Here is a 6,000-nt window from a genome sequence, read left to right as displayed (position 1 = left end):
GTCTATGCTAGCAGCGCCCTCTCTTTGTCGTCGTTCCAAGCGCTTGCGTGAATAGTTTCCTTTGTTTCCGCTTTCCTGAGGTGGCGGTCCCGTCGCGCGTGTCTAAAAGCGAGAGAAAACTATGTATTTTCTTTTTAACTAATGGCAAGGGGGTTTTATAGCCTCAATTTCTTTTCAGTGCGGAGTGAATATAGTTTTCACATTTAAATATTCTAAGCTTAAATGGTAAAACAAAATGGCTAGGTGGCGTGAGCTACCGCCCGATCCAAAGGGTTTAGCCGGATTCATCCATCCATCCATCCATCTAGTTTCCTCCGGCTCCTCGGGGCGGGTCTGTGTCGTGTGCTAAACAACTTCGCTGGTCATCCACATACACAAAATGGAATGGCTCATTATTTTTTCTTTCTTTCTAAATTCCAGTTATATTTGCTTGCAGCACATCAGCTTTTATTCAGTTTCTGTTGGCGAGCAAGTAACAAAAACCTCAAATATGTTCTGAATGTATTCACCTTTCACTTTTTTCAATTTTTATTTTTGCAGACTAAGATTGATTGGTAAGTTTAAAAAATGATCTGAATCAATCTTATTTTTGCGTACTAAGAGCTGTCAATATCATGCTTAATATATATATATGGATATTTTTATAGCATTGTGGAAAAGCTTTGCTTTCCCTTTCCAAAGACACATACAACAAACGCGAGTGAGGCCCGTATTTCAATTCTCAAGGTGTTTTTGAAAGCAGCATGTGCAACGGCAAAGCGCCTTTTTTTTATTTTACGAGACCGTGGCGTCTTTGAGGTCTTGCTGGATAAATAAGGCACGTCGTAAAAACACACACACACACACACATGAATATATATATATATATGTGTGTGTGTGTGAGAGAGAGAGAGAGAGTGTGTGTGTGTGTGTGTGTTTTATTTTTTTTACATTCTGCATTACTTTTTAGGTGCATGAAACGTCTATCACAGTTCGCACTGTATTTTTCGTTCTACTTTTGGGGAAATTTTTGGTGGAGTTAGAGCGCTTTTGAAGCACCTTTTTGTTGGTACCTTCTTGGGCGTGCTAGCGTTCTCGCATCTACCGTACTAAAAGTGCAAACCATGAAGCGCTTCTGAATCGCTCTAAACCCAACTAAATTTTTTTTTTTTTTTTTTTACACGATAACGTTAAGGAGTTTGTATCGCAGAGAAGCCGGCGTCGGCGGCGTTGTGACGGGAAAATCCTGATTGGTCGTTGGGGTCGTGACGTCGCCGTCACATGACCTCTCGCGGGAATTTCGAAACAACCTACAACGCTCACGTGAAACGACATCACGCGTGGAATGAAATGACTTAAAAAACATGACATGTAATGTGAATTAAAGGTCGCCGCATGTATCAAATGATTTCACTTTATAACGAAATTTATTTGCCTTAAAGAAAAGTTTGAGGAAGTTTAGGTGGGACTCGAACCCACGATCCTACGGTTACTTTGGTCCTGACCTTAGGGAGTACATACTTATCTTGACAAGTGTTATAATGGTGATCAGGTCCAATGCAGAAGACATGGGTGAGTGACTGACACAAGTATATTGTTCTGATAAATGTAAAGCGCAAATTTATGTGTACAGTTAATGAAAGCTCAATATTTTATATTGCTCGAAAACAGGAGATGTAGGCGCGTCATAGTCAGAATTATTTATTAGGCGGAATATATTTTTTTTTGTAGTTGTATGTGAGACCTATTTGTTTTCATAGTCTGACCCCAGACAAAGAATACCTTGGAGTATTGTAATGAAGTTGATACTCTGGCCATTCCGGTAATAAATGTTTTACAAGGAAAAGCAAGTTTATTGATTTAGAGATTTCTTATTCTTACTGTGTTAGAACCCAGTTGCGTTCAGTTCACGTGTTCCTTAAACCATACTCCAACAAATTTATTATTATTTACAGACACAAGTGCGGAACTTTCAAATTTTAGTTCCACTTTTTTGTAATAACCCGGTTTACCGGGGAAAAATTGTTGTATTTTTTTCTGTTTCTAAAATAAGTCATTTGCTGTCAGCCAGGATGAGGGTGCAAATAAGTATTAAATCGCTGTAGTTTCAAACTCGACAAGGTTGAGTTCAGAGAAGAACGCACTTGTGTCGTTCGCATATAATGCTAAGGTCAAATACAGCAATGGTTATAGTATTGAGCCTTGAGGAACGCCATATTTTATAAAACATGCGGATGATTTCGCGCTGTTGTATAGAGTGTATTGCCTACAGGATGTAAGGTAATATGTGATAGGTTTATGCGCACATCCCCGTATACCTTGTGTTTTAAGTTTTTAAAGCAGTATGTCATGTTTTATGGAATCGAAAGCTTTCCGCAAATCAATAAACAAACCAATTGCGAAGAGCTAATTTTCAGTGCTGTGGATTATCTTGTCATGAATATACAGGAGTGTGAGTTCGGTTGTTTTTTTCCTTCTGGAATCTGTATTGTTCTTTAATTATAATTAGGGCTCCGTGTTTTCGGATAAATCCGAAAAACTCCGAAAAACACCCGCCGATAAAATTTTTGTCAATTCGGATTTATCCGATAAACTCCGAATTGTTATTCCCCTTTCCCCAGAGCAAAACAACAAAAAAAAAGTATATATATATATTTTACAACTTGAGCAGCGCAGGATCAATGGTCCTGGGAAAACGACACCATAATGATCTTTCAAGCCTCGGACCGTTCTCAAAAGGGGGTCTTACGGCTTGTCTCGTCAAGGTTGGCTCAGGAAAACAGGTCATCGAACCATTCGTCTCATGACAAGAACCGCTTTTTTGGTTTTCAGTTTGGGCCATGGGTTTCAGGATTTAGAGAAATGAGAAAGTATGTTTCTGGGAGTAACAGTTAAAGCTATGGACCATAGAGATTGTATAATATAGGAAAGAGGGGCAGTTGAAACTTCTCTATTACATCCTTAACCACTCTACCTCGCGCGGCCGCGGGATAGATTGATAGGATGACTACGAGCTTCCTTGCGGCTACCTCCGGCAGTTTATTGATTTTTAAGGTATCGGCGTTTATTGAAGCCACACCTGTGAGCGACTTTTATCGGGAGACAAAATTAGTATTTCCAATGACCACCAATGCCAAATTAAACTAAAGAAATCTTAATTGATACAAGCGCATTTTATTTTTTTATCCGGCATACGTTTGCATCCGGTTATTATTTATTATTTTTTTAATGGGAAACACTCCGAAATTAATCTCCGAATTTCGGAGAATCGGGGATTTACGTAAAATAAACTCCGATAAACACCGAATTTTTTATAAGAACGCCCTCCGAATTTCATGAAAATAAACTCCGAAAACACGGAGCCCTAATTATAATACTGTACATCAAAAAAAAAAAAATAGAAACCTTTTGTTAATTATTTTTTCAACTATTTTACAGCACAACGGTTAAACACCGATATTTGTATACCTAGGTCGCTTTTGCAGCCACCTTTACAGGTCGCTGAAACCTTCGCTATTTTTATTTGATCAGGAAAAATATTATTTTCGAGTATACAATTACACATATGAGTAGCAGGTAGTGTAATAAGCGCAGATACATATTTAATTAACATGTATAACCTTAAAGCCGGATTCCCAATGCTCATACATGATACAAAAGACAGCCTGCGAACACGACTCACCGCAATATCCGTGGTTCGAATGCAGTGGGCCAAGATTCTCCTTGAACTCATTGCCATGCGGCATTCGAAGCTCGGATTTCGCGGTGACTCTCGTCCGAATTTGAATGAAAATTGTCTTTTGTATGATGTTTTTTCATGGTTAGTTGCTCTGTATAGAACGAAACAGTTGACTGACCTACAAAATGGTAGCTGACTGATTAGATGACGCATCAGTGTGCTGCGGCCACTGCCGACAAGCTAAAGAAACTTTTGTACCTGACGTTTTAGACAGCCCGGACATGCAAGGTTCGAATAAATTTATATCTCTCCACCTGTCTCTCTCTCTCTCTGATCTTTCTTTGACCACAATAAAAGCCAGTGCACCCAAAATCTTGATGGGGTTTTACCAGTCTAACGAATGATGACTGTTCACTCCGACGCAAGTGATCGCAAAAAAAAAAAAAAAAAAAAACCCGAATCATTTTGTCTTTTAGCCCCATATGCAGCTTTCGCTGTCGTAAAAGGAGTGAATTCAAAGTTTAGCTTATAATTCTTTTTTTACAATGACGACTGTTCGTGCTTACTGCAAGTGCGTCTTACACAAAGGAGTACTACACCTCCGCGAGCGTTTTTTTAAGTGAGTACGCAGTTTCAGCTACCAATCCCGTTTTGTGACTAAAAGCTCCCCAATGAACGCACGCACAAGCGTCGGTCACTGTAAAGCTCTATAAAAGAAAACAACAGCACTCACTGTATTTACTAAAATTAAGAAAGTGTTGCCCTTTTTTTTTTGCGTCGTTTGCTAGAGTTAAACAATTAGTGTGCCTAGATCTGAAAGTGTTTACGACCGCTCCATCGATACCAATACCACCGAGGAGACAAGGCCTGTGCGTGACGTCATCTTTAGTGGATCCCAACGTTATTAGATTAGCTCAGTTACAGAGCTGCTCATAGACGCTGCATGGACGAGAACCTAGGCTCTCTACGAACCCTCTTCGGCTAGGGGACCGATTTTAGAGTCAAGAAAGACCGAGAGCTTTCTGGGCTGCTAAATAAACGGAACAACGCACCTTCTTTTTTTATTTCTGGCAAATGTTAATTATTGAGTTTTTTTTTTGTTTTTTTTTTTTGTTCGCGAGTTTACTTTTGGCTAGTTTTTTGGTGGTAACTTTTCACCCACACACGAACAGTGAGAAAGGTCTCGCTGCCGCGATTTATTACTTTTACGGGGACTTGATCTTTTGGTGGATTTCATCATTAGTACAACAAAACAAGTTAAGATTTGCAAAGGAAGTTTGGGTTGTTTGCGAAGAGACAGGCGTTCACAGTTCAAGCTTGAGTTTCATCACCTTGCCTGTTGGTATTAACTGGTAACAAATAATTCAGTTTTTTTTTTTCTTTCCCCGGTTGTGTTAGCACATGACGCGTAGTGTTTTCGTGTTTTATTTTCGTCTACGAATGCCACCTCATAGAAGAGAAAACGCTGTCCTTCACTCGCGTTAGCAGACGGTCGTCTGCGAACGATATCTTGGCCCCTTCCATGAGAGGTATCGCTCTCGCAGAGGCGCCACTGGTGCACTTCAGTTGGGATCGCTTTTGTGTACTGCTTTATGTTCTATTTTTGTTTCTTACACTGCGGAACTTTACAAGTTCAAGCGTGGGAGGACGAAATGTCCTTACACAATGGAAAGGAACTGCGCATAAAGTAAATAAAAAAAACAGTAACGGTGTGCTGCGTTTTGTATTGACAAATGTGTGTATATATAAAAAAATTGGTTGCTCCATAGGGGACGTATTAAATATTTTCAACCTCGTCATTAAAAAAAAGTTTGTAACTTTCGAACTCGAACGTTTTCTGGTTTGTGGACGCTCCGCTGGAACAAGTCACATCGCGATCGGTCGAAATTCGCCACGTTTGCCACGGGTATTGTGCTCCGCAAACTCCGCGAGTTTTTTTCCCCGAGTTCGCTATACTTCTCATTTGTTTGGATAAATTATTTGTGCACGGGTACGCTTTTCGAACATCGCTTTCACCATGCTTGGGTTTATTTATTTTTTTGTCGCTGTTTTGACTGGGTGAGCCAGGCCACGTGACTCGACGCAAGTGGAGAGGAGGAAAGAGAGGCAGCGATAGATCGATGCCGGTGAAGGTCGTTGCACCCTTGACGGGTTGTGGCACGGCGGTGAGGGAATTATGGGGATGAAAAGGAAGGGAAAGTGGGAGAGACGCGCGCCCCGAAAAGGGAAAAAAAAGTCTCGAAGCAGATCTAGATCCGTCTGCTCCCTGCCCCTCTCCACGGGAGCAACTGCGCACCGCCGCGAAGAGTTAAACAGCAATAAAACGGAATGGCCCAGAACGC

This window comes from Ixodes scapularis, unplaced genomic scaffold, assembly GCF_016920785.2.
Source record: "Ixodes scapularis isolate PalLabHiFi unplaced genomic scaffold, ASM1692078v2 PGA_scaffold12__126_contigs__length_90152505, whole genome shotgun sequence".
NCBI classification, from domain to species: domain Eukaryota; kingdom Metazoa; phylum Arthropoda; class Arachnida; order Ixodida; family Ixodidae; genus Ixodes; species Ixodes scapularis.
This window is presented reverse-complemented; position numbering follows the sequence as displayed.